At 44.9% G+C, this 19570-nt stretch overlaps 1 long non-coding RNA gene and 1 pseudogene across 1 annotated transcript; one reads left to right on the top strand and one right to left on the bottom strand.

The window, feature by feature from the left end:
- Positions 1-1371: 1371 nt before the first annotated feature.
- On the bottom strand, positions 1372-2053 carry LOC147242111 (uncharacterized; annotated as a pseudogene).
- Positions 2054-2684: 631 nt separating this feature from the next.
- On the top strand, positions 2685-5013 carry LOC147242110 (uncharacterized). Its single transcript, XR_015110922.1, has 5 exons — positions 2685-2773; positions 2864-2940; positions 3103-3221; positions 3321-3428; positions 3528-5013. It is a non-coding gene; the product is annotated as an uncharacterized LOC147242110 (long non-coding RNA).
- Positions 5014-19570: the final 14557 nt, after the last annotated feature.

Here is a 19570-nt window from a genome sequence, read left to right as displayed (position 1 = left end):
GAGAGTTTGGAGGAGAGGAGTTCAGGGATGATCGTGTTGAATGCCGAGCTAAAGTCCACAAACAGGATCCTTGCGTAGCTCCCTGGGCTGTCAAGATGCTGCAGGATGTAGTGCAGTCCCAGATTGACAGCATCATCCACGACCTGTTTGCCCGGTAGGCAAACTGCAGGGGGTCCAGCAGGGGTCCTGTAACAGTCCTTAGATGGCTCAACACCAGTCTTTCAAAGGACTTCATGACCACAGACGTCAGGGCCACCGGTCTGTAGTCGTTGAGTCCAGTGATGGAGGGGTTCTTTGGGACCGGGATGATGGTGGAGTGTTTGAAGATGGCGGGGACTTCACACTTCTCCAGGGAGCTGTTGAAGATCCTGGTGAAGACTGAAGCCAGCTGGTCAGCACAGGCTTTCAGACAGGATGGTGACACTCCGTCTGGGCCTGGTGCTTTCTTGATTTTCAGTTTCTGGAACAGCCGCCTCAGCTCATCTTCACACACTCTGAGTGTGACAAAGAGGGAGGCAGGTTGGGGTGCAGCTGGAGGTGTGGCGGGGGTCACTGCAGTACTGATGGTCTGGATGAGAGGTGGGCTGGAATGGGTGAGAGGTGCGAAGTTGTTCCTCTCAAATCTGCAGTAAAAGGTGTTGAGGTTGTCTGCCAGGTCTTTGTTTGCCTCGACGCAGGGGGAGGGTCTCCTGTAGTTCCTGATGTCTCGCAGGCCCCTCCACACTGAAGCAGGGTCGTTTGCTTAAAAAATGGTTTTTCAGCTTCTCGGAGTAGCTCCTCTTAGCCACTCTGATCTCCTTGTTCAGTGTGTTTCTGGCCTGCCTGTACAGGACCCTGTCCCCACTCCTATAGGCCTCCTCCTTGACCAGTCGGAGCTGACACAGTCTGGCGGTGAACCATGGCTTGCAGTTATTAAAAGTCCAAAATGTTTTGGTTCATTAGAAACTGATGTAGGCTGTCACAGTCTCTGTCAGGTCGACCAGGTTGTCATTGGCAGCTTCAAAAACACTCCAATCTGTGCAGTCAAAGCAGGCCTTTAGCTCCTGCTTTGCCTCAATGGTCCATTTCCTCACAGTTTTCACCACAGGCTTTGCAGATTTTAGTTTCTGCCCGTAAGTGGGGATGAGATGTACCAGGCAGTGATCAGAGTGTCCCAAAGCTGCCCAGGGAACAGAGTGGTATGCTCCTTTAATGACGGTGTAGCAGTGGTCCAGGGTGTTGCTGCCTCTGGTGGGACAGCTGATGTGCTGTTTGTACTTTGGAAGTTCCCGGTTAAGTTTCGCTCTGTTAAAGTCCCCCATAACAATAAAGAGCGAGTCCGGGTGTTTTGTTTCAAAGCCGTTTAATTGTTCAGCGAGAGTTTGCAGCGCTTCACTCACGTTGGCTTGGGGGGGGGGGGGTGTAAACTCCGACCATGATGGAGGAGGAAAACTCCCGCGGCGAATAAAACGGCTTACAGTTAATGATCAGAGCTTCCAGATTGGGGCTGCAATGTTCAGACAGGACTATGACGCATGTGCACCAACCTTCATTTATGTAAAAGCATATTCCACCACCCGTTGTTTTCCCCAAGAGCTCCTTAGCGCGGTCTGCGCAATAAAGGGAGAAGCCCGGCAGATGTAATCCGCCGTCAGGTACGGCTTCACTGATCCAGGTTTCAGTGAAGCAAAGGGCAGCAGAACGTGTTAAGTCCTTGTTGGATCCGTTGAGGAGGAGCAGCTCGTCCATCTTGTTGGGCAGAAAGCGCAGGTTCGCCAGGTGAATGGATGGGAGAGGTGTGCGGTGCCCGCGCTGACGGAGCTTAACAAGCGCGCCGGCCCGCTTCCCTCTTCTGCGTCTTCTCCACGTCCCGTACAGTGCTGCTGCTCCTCCAACCAAAAGTTCTAAAAAATCTCTCTGGGTTTGTGTGGAATGATGGAAAAATGTCCAGAGAGGCCTCCCTGATGGTTAGCAGGTTGTCTCTACTGAAAGTAATTGGATTAGAGCATCCAAACACAAAGAAAATAGACAAAAACAAGTAAATTCCTAGAGAGCGTTGTGCCAAGGCTGCCATCTGCAGCACCATCTTGATCAATGTTGTTATGTCTGTGAAACTCAGGAAAGCTGCATGGGTCAGTTTTGGAAAGAGAAGCCTTATCAGGATCTTTGATTGCTTGACGTTCAACGTTTTCACTTGAAGACGATGATGTGGAGGTGGAGGAGAGCCAAGAATGTGCTGAGCGTGATCTGGAGAGAGAACAGTCACCACTCTTTATTCCCTCCCTCCATCTCTCTGAGTTTGGAGGCCAGTGCTACATTGCTGGCTTTGCTGTCAACCTTCAGTGGTTTGTGTGTTACGTGTAGGAGTGGAGGGAAGTAGACCCAATAGTGGACAGAGTGGAGGACAGTGCACAGAAGAGGTTTATTGGGAAACAGGCTTGAGGCTTGAGACTGGAGGATGGTGACTTGAGACTGCAGACTGGAGACTGGAGACAAACAGTGACCAAAACACTCCACGATGGCACATTGGTGCAAAATCCAAAACAATGGCCCAACAACCGAACAGGGGAAAACACAGAGGTTAAATACACAAGGGGAAACGAGACACAGGTGGTGCAGTCACCAAGGTGAGACACATAAGGTAATCACAGGAGGGAGGACAGGAAGACCGGACATGACCACAAAATAAAACAGGAAACACAAGACAGGGATTGTGACATTGTGGTCCACAAGGCAGACAGAAACATGGCACTGCTGTAATCTGGCCAGTTGTTGGAGGAGACCTGGACCTGAAGTGAGTTATGAATGTGAAATTATACTTCACAATAAAACAAATCCTGATGAATCTCTGGTGGAAGTAATGACCTGGTTCTCTCTGTATTAGCATGAACGGTACCTGCTGGAGAACCTCTTACCTGGCGAGAAGACACACTCCTGGACACTGCACCTTCCACAACCACAGTGAGTAAAGTACACACACACACACACTACAGCGAATCATATAGAATGATACAGTCTGATGTGGTTTGTCTTAAGGTTCCATGTTACATTCTGTTTGAACACTGGTTGCTATAATTTGACAGGTTATTCTGTACATTTTGTTGTTGTGTTATGTTGTTCCAGGGACCCCTTTTTAACTTTGAGCCCCGGCCCCTCTGAAGGTCTCTGCTGGTCCAGCAACCTCCATGTTACTGAAAAGTTTAACAGGACAAACCTTCAATGTCTGGAACACAGTTGAGCAGGTGTCTTCACTTCCAGTTTGCTCTCGTTAAGCAAGTTAATGCCAATGATGTGTGGTTGCTGTGGTGGAGGTCCAGTTTGTGTGATTTACATTTTTTTAGTCCCAGGGCCCACAGCTTCATAGCTGCTGGTCAACCAAGCTCAAAGTGGAGATGAAGCACTGTACAACAAGAGTGTGGTTCCTTTGCTTTTGACCTTGGAAACGGAGAGTAAGGCTTTGATATCAAACCTGAATTCACCTCCATTTGCTGGGAAACCAGCACTGACTGACATAAAGTTCATTACCATTGAAGTTTTTCTTTCTTCAGGACACAACCTCAGGCTGCAACCTGAGCCTCGAGCCTGTCCCACAGCGCCGTCGCGATCGCTGTACCGGTCTTGCTCAGAAAAGAGAACTGAACGTCTCCCACAGGTTTTAGCGGCGCCTGCTATCATGACACATTAGTTTCTTTGGTGCGTTCAGGTCCTGTGGAAGGACTGTGCTGGAGGAGCTCGACAGCAGAGGACCATGGTAATCCAGGTGTGGAGAGAGTGGAGTGTTTTCATGTGAACTTGCCATCGTCAAAGTTGGACAAGTCTCTGACGCCATGCCACTGCTTTGACAGTATCAGTGTTTAATGTGATCCTCATGTCCAGGATCATCACATCCTTGTTGCTGAGCAGGGATGTGACGATGCTCAGCTCACCAGCAGCTCTACAGTGATACAGGAAGGGATTGTTCCAAACACTCCACTCTCCTCTGGACTGGTTAGTTCTCTACACTTGTGAGGATGTCAAAATCCTACACTTGTACTTTAATGCCACTGATCGCTCATGTAACCCTTAAATGGCAGCTCAACACTGGGAATGGGAAAAGATTTGCTTTCAAAGCAACTTGTGATGTGTTTGAAACATTTCAGAAATGAAAGCTGAGTAGTGTGAATGGAGATTTGTATCAGTATGAAGTACTTTGGGTATTTTTGCAGTAACTCAACATTTGTACATCTTCAACCCTTTATTGAAACAACAAATGTGTAAAAACGGGTTCATTCCTTTTTGAAATGTCTGATTGTGTTGCTATGAAGAAATGTATCTTTGAATGTAGCCTCTCATGAAAGGAACACTTTGGTATCTGGACAATGACATGGTCTTTGTCACGATCGCTGTCAGTAGAGACGAGAACTTTGCTGGCTCCGTGCTCCGCCCGTCTAGTACCACGGGAGGAGGAGGGCGTATGCATGGCCACATGACCGTCTCTTAAACCTCTGATAAATGTTGTTGTAGATGCAACGCTCAATGTATTCATACTGATGCCTGGAGGTTATCTCGGAAAAGACTTTTAAAAATAACTGCCAACAAAAAACAACCTTTTTGTTGTCAGTTATTTCTGAAGTCTTCAGGTTCCTGTGGACCAAACACCTGCTCAGAAGGTAGTGTTGGTGTCTCTGTTCCTCTCCAGAAGCACACAACTATTGACAGAAGGCTTGGCTTTTCCAAGAGAACATTCTGACACTGGTGTGGTAGCCCTGAGTGTCGTGTTTGAACAAACATTTGTCTTATTTTTCAAAGGCTGTCCCATCTGCCCAGTAGTAGTTTTAGGCCTTCCTGGTGTTGCTGGACAGGCGGAGCAGGGACCGAGCGAAAGTCACTGACAACATGACATTTGGGCCCAGAGTTCAAAATATTGAACTATTCCTTCAAGTATTTCTACATTATTTCCTTTTTCCCACATAAAAACCACTATTTTGGCAGTAAAACACTTTATCAGACAGGTGTGTAACATAATTGCTGAATTCCTTACTTTGCCAGGTTGCCTCGAATGCAGCGACACTTCATGTTCTGACAGGTTTGTTTTTCCACTGTCAAGTGAACATTTTTAACAATAAATATTTGTTCACAATTCACTGAAATGGCTGTTTAATGCTGTACATTTACAGACCTTTGTGTTTCATTGACGGTTCATGTTTGAACATTGAACGTAGTAAAACCTGTACTTTAATAGGAAATCACTGTAGATGCAGTGGGAAATTCCATAACTTAACTGTAAGACACCAGGATTACAGACACTATGTTTAAATGTAGCTATTATTCATATATTTTGACATACAATGCTTTGTTTTCCATTGTCCAATGATTTTTTTTACCCTCACTAAACTCTAAAATGATGGACTGATACTGTAAATATGCAGAAATTCTTGATTGTGAAGAGTACAAGTTCTGTGTTTATACATTATTATAGTTTTTTCATACTTTGAGAAACCATAATCATACAGGAAATCACTGTATGGGTCAGTTTCATGAAGTAACTATGAAATAGCTTCAATTTACAGTGATTGACCTTAAATTTAGCTATTTTGATGGACTATGCTTGCGTTTCCACTGTCAAATGAACTTTTTTAAGGGGTAGTTACTGCAGCTAGACTGGGTTGTTTCATAGATTAAAGAGTGAATACCCTAAATTTAGGGAGAGGAAGCTGAAAGGTCGTTGTTCCTCATGTGTTTTGACATGATGGGCCTGTTTTCCTGCAGTTTAATGCACATTTATTAACACTAAATGTACTGTAATTTAATGAGTTTTGACTGTAAAACCTGCTCTGTATTTTTACAGTTTATTCCATGTAATTTTGTGGAACAGTTAATTACTGTAATTTGATGGTATCATCTGGAAACTTTGGTATACCATGTACCTCGTACCACTGGCAGAGGAGGAGGAGCTGCAATCTATCAGTCAAATTTGCTCATTAACCCTCCACCTAATTGTTCATTAACTCATTTGAGAGCCTGACTGTCAGCTTCTCCCTCCCAGACTGGAAAGCAGAGAAACCACTCTTACTTGCTGGGGTGTACCGTCCTCCTGCACCTTATTCTGAGTTCTTAGAAGAACTCCCTGACTTTCTGTCTAACTTGGCATTGAACTCAGACAAAGTCATTCTAGTGGGTGACTTTAACATCCATGTGGACGTCAATGATGATCGTCTGGCCACTGCGTTTAAGTCGCTTCTTGATTCTGTTGGCTTCTGTCAGAGGGTAAACAAACCCACTCACACTTTTAATCACATCCTTGATTTAGTGCTCACTTATGGAATAGAAGCTGACCTCATCATAGTTCTTCCTCAGAACCCCGTCTTGTCTGATCACTCCTTAATTACATTTGAATTTACTTTAACAAATTATATCCTACCTGGGAAAAAGTCCCGCTTCAGTAGATGTCTATCTGACACTGCTGTTTCTAGATTTAGGAGCTTATTCCAGCAGAGCTTGCTGCCACACCTTGTAGTGATATAATGGGCAGTTATGCTGATTCCACCCCACCCAGGTGGACTATCTTGTGGACAGCACTGAAGCAGCACTCCTTGGGACACTTGATGCCGTAGCTCCCCTGAAGAAGAAGGTTATCAACCAGAAAAGAATAGTTCCCTGGTACAGCCCAGAGCTGCGTGCCTTAAAACAGAAGACCAGACAACTGGAGAGGAAGACACATTCCAGCCAGCACGAGGAAGTCCGCCAAGCCTGGAAGGAGAGTTTATTAATATATAAAAAGAACTCCGTAATGCTAGAAGTGCTTACTACTCGTCCCTGATAGAAAAGAATAAGAACCACCCCAGGTTCCTCTTCAGCACCGTGGGCAGGCTCACCAAGAACCATAGTGCTGTTGAGCCATGCATCCCCCAACTCTCAGCAGTAACGACTTCCTTTCTTTCTTTACTGAAAAGATTGTGAATATTAGAACGAAGATTGCCAGTAATGGAGGACAGACTACAGTCCCCACAGAAGCACCTCCCAGACTTGGTGCTCACTTGGACAGCTTCTCCCCATCGACCTGTCAGAATTAACTTCTACAGTCACTTCCTCCAAGTCAGCCACTTGTCTGCTGGATCCCATCCCGACAAGCCGACTGTGGTGGAACACAAAGAAAGTCATCAATTAACAAACATTTTTCCACCACAAAAAAACAACAGAGAGTGTCAGAATTACAGGACTTTTTTTACATTTATTATTTTTCCCTGCAGGATTTCATTTTGTGATGAATGCTCAAAACACAGGGTTTGAATCATGAAGTGCATCCACAGGGATTTTGGTTTCTGTGAGGAGGGGGGCTGAGAATTCATTTGGGTTCTACTGTTCTGTTTATGTGAAGCAGAAGCACAAAGTTGTACTCAGGTGCAAAATACTGGGAATCTCATGTTTTAAACTGCACCTTCAAAATCATTATTGTTTATTTTTATAGTTTAAGAACTTTTTAGACACTTAACATAAATCCAACTTTCCTTTTGTCTCCACCCTTCAGCTTCAGCAGCTGCTTATTTTCATCATTTCTGCACTTGATTTCCATTGCAGAATTGCATTTATTTTGTATTTGTATTCAGTGTCTGTTGAAACAGAGTATTGATGCTTGTGTGTCAGCTCCAGTTACATCACACTATTCAGGTTTGAAAGTTTAAAGTTGCCTAGTTTAAAGGCACTGAGAAAAGATTTATTCAGCTGCGACTGAGTCGTCTCCTCCTGGAAGAGCAGGTTCTGTTGTCTTTATCCTGCAAGTTCTCTGACCTCGAGTTGTTGTTTTTCCTGCGAAGCCACAACTTCACGAGTGTTGTTCTGGATGTTGACGTATTCCCCCAGTGCACGTTACAATCAAAAGAGTTGGAGTATGAGAATTTAAAGTTTCATTATTCATCCAAATTTTGAGGTTCTTTTGCAAAAAAAAAGAAAAAAAAGAAGAGAAAAACTTTAAAAACCTTGCATCTTTTGACAGAAGCTGCCACAAAATCCAGCATTTTAGGCCGCAACAATCATAAAACAGAGCTGCAAAATGCTGGAGGGACTGGAATAAAGTTGCATCAAACAGGCCTTGTACTCAAGAAAAACTTCTTCCCATGACAGACATGAACATGGAACAAGACAAGTTAGTTGGCGTCATGTTACAATTCCTCAACCCAGGACAGAAGCAATGAAAAGAACTGCTGTTTGTAGGGCTTTTTGACTTTGGAATTGGCTGCCAAACGTTGTCACTCCAGCAACAAGTAAAGCACTTTTTAAAAAGCAATTGAAGAGATACAAGTACACCAATGTCTAATACATCTTTTTATCTGTTTATTCTGTGAAATCCCAAGCGCTGGGTAGCTAAGACAGGAGTATTCTGTGCTAGATGCTAAGGTCGAGTGTGTTTGGCTTCTCTTGTGACGCGGGTCTGGTTCAGGTGGGCGGGGCCAATCATGGACACGGTGATGGAATTGTGTTCATTCATGTTCACATGTATGTAAGTACAAGCATGTGGATGGATGTCATGGAATTTTAACCCCAGGAAGACCAGCTGTTGCTCTGGGTAACAGCCAATGGGGATCAAATGAACACCCTTCCTGACCCCTCAAGGTCAGCTCAACATCTGGCTCATCCTGATCGCTGATTTGACGTCCAGTCCTTCTCTGTTTAGCCAACTTCCTGCCGCAAAGGCTGACGGGGTCGGCAGCGTCCGAGTCATTGGTGTGATGCTGAACTGCAATGGTTCAGTTAGTTCAGCGTTCCCACTCTTCGGTCCTTCGCCAGCTCTGGTTTCACCTTCTTTTTCACTTGTTTCTCTGTATTTTCAGCAGCATCTCTGCTGTGCTTTAGCCACATCTCCATCGTTACAGCATGTCGTCATGGAAATGGCAGGTTATTGATGAGTGATCAATGGGTCAAACATCTTTGTTTGGGGAGAGGCCATTTTTTTAAGGATATTAAAATTAAATATGAAGATAGAATTAGGGTATGAACATACATTTGTGTTTTATCAAACTTTTTATAATAGAATTGTTTCCCAAGACTTTATATATTTATTTATTTATATTTTTGTAAAGCTTCACGTACCCCTGGAGGATCTCCACGTCCCTCCATTTGAGGACCAGTGCACGACTACATGTCTCTGTCCCGCTCACACTTTGGAAGGGTTCCTTTCTCCAGTTGTAACTTGCATTGAGCAGATTGTTTCCATGTTTGTTACTCCTACGTTTGATGTGCAGTATATAATTTATCTCGGAGAAATAATTCTGACAAAGGTATCATAGAATGAGGCAAACACCACGGACTACAGCGCAGCACTTCATTAGCATGACAAACCAGCAGATCATTTTCAGATGGAGGCAAAATTGCACGTATTATTGTTCCTTACATCACCTTGAGTCAGAATCAATGGTTTTTCTACTCTGGACGCTATTTTTTATTTAAAACAATGTATTACAAATGTCCCATTTCAGACAGAAACAATTCTAATGAACATGGAATGAATTCATAAATGTCACATTGGCTTTAAAAAGATGTTAAAATTCCAGAGAAGAGTTAATTGAACAAGCAGCTATTTAGGCTGAAAAAATTGAAATCAATTAAGTTAATAGATGAGTAGAAAAGACTAGAAGACATTTAACTTTCCTAAAAAGGTATCTTCTCAATCAAATAACCTGGCGTGACTGTCCCATGGTCGCCACCGGGGAAACAACCGTTTCTCAGGTGGCCCACGTGACTCACCCCTGCTTTTATTCTCTTATTTTCCGTTTCTATTGTCAGACAGTCAAACAAGTGTGGAGTACTGATTGAAACGAGGCCCATTCAGGTGTTCACCTGTTAACCATAACTACCTGGAAGCTCTGCTCTGAGCACGTTCTCAGTCTGAGCTCTGAGACACGCCCACTGACTCTCCTCTGCCTGTCACTCAACGGAGGACCGAGAGGCCGCGGGGGAGAACAACCTCACCCTGGCGGACCGCCACCAGCGACACTTTTCAACTTAGAGTCGCTGGTTTGGTCTCGAGGCACTAAATCCTTAACGGCGGCTAAATCTTGCGACCAAATAAACTGAGAACCCTGGGCTGCAGGACCGCTCCAAGCGGAAATGCTAATTTGATTGAAGCGTCACGTGGGTGCTGCGCGGGCTCGAGGCACAGAAGCGCTGGGCTCAGACGGTGACGACAGACATGCACGTGCGCGACTTTCAACCCACGAGCATGCGATCCCAAGGCAGGGGGGATACCTAATTTTTCCAATAAATGTTAACCGTTCCCAGGACATTTGTCCTTTTTTAATCATTTTCCATGACTGGAAAACTGTTGACCAGTTTTCCAGGTTTTCCAGGACGCGTGGGAACCCTGTAGTGAATAGAACTGTCCTTGGGGATGAATCAAGTATTCTGATCATGATTCTGATTCCAGAATTTGCTGTTTTATTTCATTGTTTCACCATGTGATTTTTATTGAACATAGGATTCATGGCGGGAGTGATGAAGTCAGCAAGTAGGAGTAAGGATGAGTCATTTTCTGTGCTGGGGGCAAGTCCTCAATGGCTGTCTGTGTCCCACAACATGGTCTCACAGCAGCAACAAAATCATTGGTGAATGAATGATAAATATAGCAACTTCTGATCAACCCCTATTGATTTCTTGACACCAATTCTGCGAATGTTATATGTCCATAACAACCCACCCCCTCCAAGATAATGGTGTACCTGCTGGTCCCGATACTTCAGTATCATTTCTATACTGACAGTATTTTAGCATTTTTAGGAATAGAAGCTTGTCCTCATAGGGAAGCCTGTGTGGAGTACCAGGGGCAGGAGAGGTGATAGCCCTGATAGGGAATCCTGCATGGAGTACCAGGGGCACTGGGCTGCTCCAGACGCTTGATCTCAGCTACTTGCTCGGCTGATTCCTGCTTGATGGTGGAGGGAGTTCCCTCAACCACTGGGAGCCTCTGGCCAGAGGGACGCTTCTGCCACACAATGGTCGTGTCCTGCACCCCCAGGTGTGACAGCAGGGCGTGGAACAGAAGCTTGTCCTCATAGGGAAGCCTGCGTGGAGTACCAGGGGCACTGGTGGGGGGTCCCCTGGCTGAGGAGAGCTCTGAGGAGGGCTTGGGAACAGGCATGGCAACTGGTCAGTCGCCCAAGAGGCATTTGAACTGTTTTTTGTTCCTGGCAGAAATCCCTTTCTCTAAGAAAACATAAAACAAAAAAAAAACACACTCTCTGGTGAGTCCAACTGACTCGTCAGCTCCGATGACAAATTGTCAATGACCTTGTGCATCTGCTGACCTCTCTTGGCCGCCTCAAGACACACATTTTTGAGCTGCCCTGCCAAGGAGTCAAGCTCATGACTCACTTTCCCTTCCAGCGCCTGTTTTTCTGCTGGGATTCAAGTTCAAGGGCTCCATCCACCGTCGATTCTTTTCCCCTCCCATTAGGGTAACCTGTCTGTTGCAATGGACTTCAGAGAACGTTAGCAACCTCGGTGCACTGCGCCTCAGCGTGTGCTGACTTCACTCTGTGATTTTGGCCAACCACTTTGAGGCTGAGTTGCTGTTGTTCCCAGTTGCTTCCACTCGGTGATAAAACCAGTAACAGTTGAGCGGGGAATATTTAGAACGCCTGAATTCACTGAGCTCATGAGAGCATGGAAGTAGGCAGGAAGGTGGAGCAGATCCAGGATCCGTGGGGACGGACGTCTGCTTTGACCTGTGTATTCAGGAACCTTTGTAAATACGCCCGTCTGTTCCGAGGATGGCAACCTTTCCGTGTCTTTTGTGAACAGTCCCATTTTTCACTTTTCTAGACTGTATGGGCTGAGGCGAGGGTTCCATCTTCTTCCAAGTCCAACTGACTCGTCAGCTCCGATGACAAATTGTCAATGACCTTGTGCATCTGCTGATCTCTGGTGGCAGCCTCAAGAGACACGTTTTTGAGCTGCTCTGCCAAGGAGTCAAGCTCATGACTCACTTTCCCTTCCAGCGCCTGTTTTTCTGCTTTAATCTGACTCTCCACGACCCGCTTGTCTGCCTTTTTCTTCTCCAGCTGGTTCATTGTCTTGTACAGGTTGTCGATGTCGGCCTGTTGCTCTCTGCTGTCGTTTTGCAGACGCTTGTTAGTCTCATGTAGATTTTCCCACTGGGATTCAAGGTTGAAAATGTTGCTCTTTGAGTGATTCACTTGACCCACGTCCTCATCTTGATGGTGTTGCTGTCTCATTTTTTCTTCACTTAAAGCAATTTCAGCCATCAGCTACTTCTCCAGTTCCTCCACAGAGTTGCAGAGGTCATTTATTTGTTCTTGAAGCTCTTTATAAGCTTTGGCTGAAGAAACTGCCTCAGACTTTTCCATGTGTTCACGGTCATGAATGAGCTGTCTGAGGTGTTCCAGCTGAGCCCGGTCCACCTTTCCCTCCTCCAGGGCTGCAACACGAACTTGCAGACACTCGATCCCTTTTTCCAAGTTGAGTATGGCTGACTCTACAGCAGTCTGCCGGTCAGAGCAACTCAGTTCCTCCGGTTTAGGGTACCTCCACATCCTGTCTCTCAGACGGTTCACGGTTTTCTCCAAGGCATCTACACGATGGCAGCACTTCTCGACCATCGGGAGCGATTCTGATTCAACTGTTTTCCCCAGCTCCTGTATCTCACTCCTCATGCTGTTGTTGAGCTTGTGGAGCTCCTGGATTTGGAGTTGCTGCTCCGAGGTGACCTGCTCCAGACGATTGATCTCAGCTGCTTGCTCATCTGCTTCCTGCTTGATGGTGGAGGGAGTTCCCTCAACCACTGGGAGCCTCTGGCCAGAAGGACTCTCCTGCCACACAATGGTCGTGTCCTGCACCCCCAGGTGTGACAGCAGGGCGTGGAACAGATCATGGATCCCAGCAAACTTGATCACCTCTCCTCCAAGTGATTCTTCTAAGAGACGGTGGAAGCTTGTCCTTCCACGCAACTTGTTTGAACGAGAGTGATGTGACATTTCTGTCCAATAACCCTGAACTTCAGTCAGCTCTGTTTAGGATCTGGTATTAATTTAACTTCTCTTTCACTGAGGTCATCTTATACATGAAATCTCTGATGTGGTGATCTCGGGTGTTTCAGTGTTCTCACTGACACTCATCTTCACTGCCACAATGACATCAATCCACCCTTCAGTGAAGGAACTCTCCACATCTTTCTCAGAGACGTTGTCATAGTCACGGTTGGCATAGTTATGCTCAAAGTTTGGGGGGTGGAGCCTATCCCAGCATCTACGGGTGAGAGCCAGGGTTCACCCTGGACGGGTCACCAGTCCATCACAGCCTCACACACATAAACACATCAGAGAAAATGAAAATACCTTTATAATTGTTTATAACTGTATTTTTCCATACTGATTATCAGTTGTAATTTTGTCATGTTAATATTTTGTACATTTCTTGGCGACAACACGTTTCTTCTCACACTAACAAAGCTTTTGGAACTGAACTCAATTGAGAGAGACTGTTCTGAGGCTGTTCTCTACCAAAGAAGATAGAGAATGTGAATGTAATGAAAATGTGACTTCTGAAGTTTCCACAAGAAACATGACACATGCCGGCCCCAAACTATGTTTACATCTGCACAAAGTTGATCAGGAGAGGTTCACCTGAACTAAAACCCCTGAAAGAGGACTGTCTTGCAGAGCTTCTTTCTCCTGCTCCCTTTCTGCAGGTCAAGAGAGGTGAGTTTGGCAATGTGGGACAGTCCAGTCCTCAGAAGCACAGACACAACCAGTGACAACAAGCTGGAATGATGGCTGGCAATGCCAAACTGTGTCTCCTTAATGTGGTCCCCCAGCAGGAAAACCTCCTCCGTCCCAGTCTGCTCCTGGACGATGTGTGTGACTGTCCACAGCTTTGGAGCTCGCTTTGTTGAAGCCTGGCTACGCCCTCCCTGCAGCTTCCAGCACCTTATAATAATAATAATAACAATAATAATAACAACAATAACAGTAATAATCATGATAACAATAATAATAACAACAATAACAGTAATAATAATGATAACAATAACAACGATAATAATAATAATGATAACAATAATAACGATAATAATAATAATGATAATAACAATAATAATGATAATCGTTGTCGTCTTCCGCTTATTCCTTACTAGTAAGCTTCTTGCTTTGAGGCCACAGTGCTGACCACTGCACCACCGTGCAGCCCTACATTAAAACTGTATAAAAATCAAATAAGAAAATACTAAATTAAATACATTTTCAATAAATCTTGTTCAGTTGTTCAAAAGCACAACAAACAGCTCAGCTGAGGAAGGCTAATCTTTATATAACAAAAAACAAATAAAAATAAATAAAATTTATATGTGAAAATACAACAAAATTAAATATTCTTTCAAAAGCCCAAAAATAAAGTGCACCGCCCTCCACTAATCAACAAAGCATCAGATTTTGTGTGAATGCCCACCAACAATGTTGCATGAAATAACTGTAACAGCAATTAACAAGGCACAAGTTTAGTGTCCTTCATAAAACAAGTGCCATTTCAATTTAAAGAAACACGTGGTCCATTTTAAAAGTAATAAACATGACCATCTGACCCTGGCAAACCTGAATAATAAAGTTTTCAATCATCAAGCAATCATCTGTGATGAAATCCAAGGCTCAATGTGACAATGTGTTTCAATTCAGCCTAGCACTGAGGTTCTGAATCTTTCTTGACATTTGCCTACTTTCAATATCCATGATGATTTTTTTAAAGGTCTGAAAGGTATATTTGAGTTCCACTGGGTAACTAAGATTGAGTGCATAAGTCAGGCCAAATAGCATGGCACAAGCTGATGCAATGGAGGTAAAGTTGTTAAGAACCTCAACACCATCGATGACGAGGCCAATGTGGGAGAGCATCACTATCGCAGAAGAAGAAGATGGTGATGCGGCATTTTCAAGTTCTGCCTCGGCCTCTTCCTTTTGGACAACCTGAAATCGCACATTTAAGTTAGTTTAAATAATTGTCCCCAGAGAGGGGAGAGGGGAGATCAAACATTCAATAATGATTCCAATTATTGACACTCAGACAATGAATCATGCAAGTAGTACATAATACATGCACTCCTCTGATCACATTCTTATTTTAACCCTCCTATCGCCCCGGGTTGAGTCCAAGCAGACCGGCCAAGCAGGGCCCTGTCTTCTCTTCTCCTCCTCCTCCCTGAACCCCCCCCCCCCCGCTCCCTGGTATCCCCCCTCCACCTGCTGCTCCCTCCTCCTCCTCCTCTTCTAACCCTAACCTCCTCGGCGTCTGCTAGGTTAATGCTATCGCTACCTAAAGTTAGCTAACCGATGTCGATGCCGTACCAAACAGTCACGTCGTGTGATAAAAGACAGCATAAAGTTACCGTGTGCAAGAGCAGTGTTTAAATGTATATTCATATTCAACGGCCATGCAAATTTCTTACTGCTTTCTTTCTCTTCTACTCTGTGGAGTCCTTATGCGGGAGAAGAAAATGGCGGACACTTCAATGTTGAAATCTCGTGAAGCGTGACGTCAGTACGTACACACGTACATTTTCACTGGAATGGAAAATTGTAGTTTGATTCTTAGTACGTTAAACAGTGAGGCCTTGATTTACATTTAATGACAGTGATATAATACTAAACCACATAAAAGACAGAAACATGGCGATAATGGGTCAGTTCAAATGGAAATCCCTCCTAACATCAATGGTTGCCCATGTTCACTTTTTTCAGTGTAGAGTACACAGATGATGCAGAAAAAATGACAGATCCTAAAAGGTCCAGAGAGGCAGTGGGAAGTCTGGTTTACTTATCCACATGTACTCGTCCAGACATCAGTTTTGTGGTTCGTAAGTTATTCCAGCACTTTAACGAACCAACAATTGAACACTGGAACACAGTGAAACATGTTCTTCAATACCTCAAAGGTACAGCAGATCAGGAGCTATGCTTCAAAAGAAATGGGACAGAGAAATTGGGTCTGAGAGCGTACAGTGATGCTGACGGCGTGATGTGACGGACAGGCGAAGCACATCAGGTTATTGTGCCAGCCTAAGTGAAGGTAGTTCTCTAATCTCCTGGAAAACAAGAAAGAAAGAAAGTTAAGCTTATGTACAAACAAAAGTGTTCCGAGGATAATCAAGGCACTATTGCACTAGCCAAAAACCCAGTGAATGGGCAAAGGTGTAAACACATCGACATCAAATACCATTTCATACGTGAAATCATAAACAGTGGAAGTGTTATTTTGGAGTATTGTCCCACTGAACAAATGATTACAGCTGACAAAGCCAGCAACCAAAATGAAGTTGAAAATGTTTGTACATGACATGTTTGGCACTTAGAAGTGCAGTGTGTTTTGATTACAAGGGTAAAGGGAAACCAGTTGATCCTGTGTGTTCTTGTTGAATTGTATTATTCTTGTCAAGGCAACCAACACTATTTGAGCTAAGTGCGAGTGGGGGTGTTAAGTGTTGTCATTGGATGGCGCCCTTACTCCATATGTTATGATACTTCTTATTGTGTTGTTCAAACATTACGGTACACACAGGACGTGACGCAACCACGTTCCCTCAAGCGCCAGTTCTCTGCTCCTGGCGGGAGTATAATGAAAACAGAGAGAATAAATACGCCAGCAGGCTAAACGTTATAACGAGCATCTCTTACTTTATTCTCCACTATGCTGAGCTGTGCACTCAAATGCTTGACAGAGCCATTCTTCCAAAGACTACAACCTGTTCCAAGCTAAAGTACAAGAAGGTCTCCAGGAAACAACCAGTATGGCAGCAATGATGACTTTAAAGGCATAAAAACGATACAGTCGCTAACAGGCTGTTATTGTATCAGTAGAAGAAGCTGCTAACTTCTATTTAGCAGCGTTAACTCACCTGTGTGACAGTAACATAGGAAGCAGTATCCTGTCACCTGCACGTTCAGCAGTCAGGCATTCTGAAGGTAAAGCAAAGCCTTTTAGTCCTTCATTCATCTGACGCTGCCGTCCACTCACACCAGAGGACCTGACCGTGACACAGCTGGATGATGGGACGCCACTCTTAAGAACCTTTCAGTAGGTGGTTCAGTTTGTCACGGATTGAGGTGGGGGGAAGTAGACCCAATTGCAGACGAGGAATGAGGAGAGTTCACAAAGGTGTTTATTTTCAAGACTTGTGATGAAGTAAGGGGGAAACCGGTGACTGCAGGCTTGAGGCGGGTGAGTGGAGACTTGCGGCAGTTGACCGTGCCTGGCAGCTCATGACTGGAGACTTGACATCAATTTTGACAACACTTTTGACAATGACCCGACATGGACAAGGGGAAACATGGAGGTTAAAAACTATAGGTGTCAGGGCTAACGCGTTACTAACTAGTTAACCCAACGTCCTTTTGTTGCTGATAAATTTTTTTAACGTGATGAACACGCACGGTGCTTTTTAACACTTTGGCCATGCCGTAGTTCGTGGAAAACCAGAAGTGAACGCACCAAGTCACACACGCGAGATGCAGTCGGCTGCAGCTTGTAAACAAACAGAAAAAAACTGAGAGCAGATGAGCGTTAAGGTTGGACTAACATGGAAAAAATACCTCAGTTTTAAATGGACAGTTCAACTTCAAAGCCCTGCCTGATGGAAGTCTTGACAGGAAACAAGTGATCTACATACACTGTCAAGCTGAATTTAGTTTCCAGCGGAGTACAGCAGTCTGAAGTGTCACTTGTGTGCGAAGCACACAGCTGATGCAGAGAGCCCACCGCTCCCTTCTGGTGTAAAACAAACCACGACCATTGGAGGCGTCCACCACCTGCGATATCCCCACCATATCATTTGAGGCCTGTTCTGTCTTGCAGTGCCCCCTGTTTTATGTGCACTTTATTCATTGTTTTTATTCAATTTATTCTGTGCATCACAGTTTGATGCAATGCATCAGGGTCATCCTTTTGTGTGCTTCACTGTTCAAATACTTCAGTTAGTACTAGTAATCATTACAATTATATTTGTTGGGCTTGAGTTTATAATTTTTTAATTTTTTTTTTACCCTGTGCATCTTTTGTTTTGGGGCAGCACGGTGGTGCAGTGGTCAGCACTGTGGCCCCCCATCAAGAAGGTTGTGGGTGGAGCCCCGGCTGCAGCACGGGGTCTTTCTGGGTGAGTCTCCATGTTCCCCCTGTTCCTGCTGGGTTCTCTCAAGTACTCCAGCTTCCTCCACAGTCCAAAGACATCAAGAGGGACCAGGTTAATCCAGACTCTAAATTGACCGTAGGCGTGGCTGGGAGAGCCAATGGTTGTCTGTCTCTATGTGTTGGCCCTGCCATGGACTGGTGACCCGTCCGGGGTGAACTCCGCCTCTCACCTGAAGGCTGGTGGGAAAGGATCTAGCCCACCCTTAATAGGAATAAGCGGAAGAAAATGGATGGAAAGATGGATCTTTAGTTTTGTTTGTACTCCTGGACAGTACGTTGCTCCAACACTAATAAACACGCTGCATTTGCAGAAAGCAACTATTTGCCTACTCCCATGTTGATATGGTTAATTTAAAAAAACAGAAAAATATCAGTTTAAAGTAGATTTAGAGCAGATTAAAAATATGTGATTAATTGTGAGTGAACTACGGAAAACCATGTGCTTAATCAGATTAATTTTTTTAATCGACTGACGGGTCTATTATATACACAAGGGGAACGAGGCACAGGTGGTGTAATCACCCAGTTGAGACACATGAGGTAAACACAGGGAGGAGCACAGGAAGACAGGACACTGACAACACAACACAACAGGAGCCATGAGACAGGGGTCGTGACAGAATGTCTCCAATTATAGTTATTCTTTTAATATATACTGTATATCCTATGATAATGTGTTGTTTATGTTCATCTGACCTGGATGACTTAGAACCTTCACTGACAACTTGTACTGATGTTTGAGTACCTGGGGTGTTCACAATGACAGCTCGGGAGGTGGAGGCTTCCTGTTTACCTTTGATGGTCTGTACTCTCTCAATTTTGCTGCTGTATTATTATGTGGCAATAAACAACACATTTTGCACTCACCCAGGTAGTCATGAAGTGCTGACAGAGGCTGGTCAAGGCCCACATCAAGGCCTCCATCGAGGTCTCTGTGGACCCCCACCAGTACGCCCACAGGCAAATCCGCTCCACTGAGGACACCATTTCATCGGTGGTCACCCATCTGGAGAGCAGGAACTCCTAAATCCGCCTGCTCTTCCTGGACTTCTCCTCAGCCTTCAATACCATCATTCCCACAGACCCTGGTGTAGAAGCTCTCCTCCCTTAGATTGAGTCCCACATTGGGGAATTGGGTCCTGGACTTCCTGACCAACCGACCCCAGACCGTCAGGATCCACAACACCATCTCCTCCTCCATCACCTTCAGCACCGGCTCGCCACAGGGCTGTGTGTTGAGCCCCCTCCTGTTCACTCTGCTGACGTACGACTGCTCAGCGACCCCATGCATCACCAACAACGATGAGTCTGAATACAGAGAGGAGGTGGAACACCTGGTGCAGTGGTGCGGAGTAAACAACCTCTACATCAACATCCAGAAGAGTAAGGAGATGATGGTGGACTTTAGGAAGGACAAGGCCCCTCCCCCTCC

This window comes from Aulostomus chinensis, chromosome 21 (genome assembly GCF_037954235.1).
Source record: "Aulostomus chinensis isolate RoL2024-O1b breed Wild chromosome 21, RoL_Achi_v1.0, whole genome shotgun sequence".
NCBI classification, from domain to species: Eukaryota; Metazoa; Chordata; class Actinopteri; order Syngnathiformes; family Aulostomidae; genus Aulostomus; species Aulostomus chinensis.
Note: the sequence above shows the minus strand (reverse complement) of the source record. Positions and strands in the feature narration are given on the sequence as shown.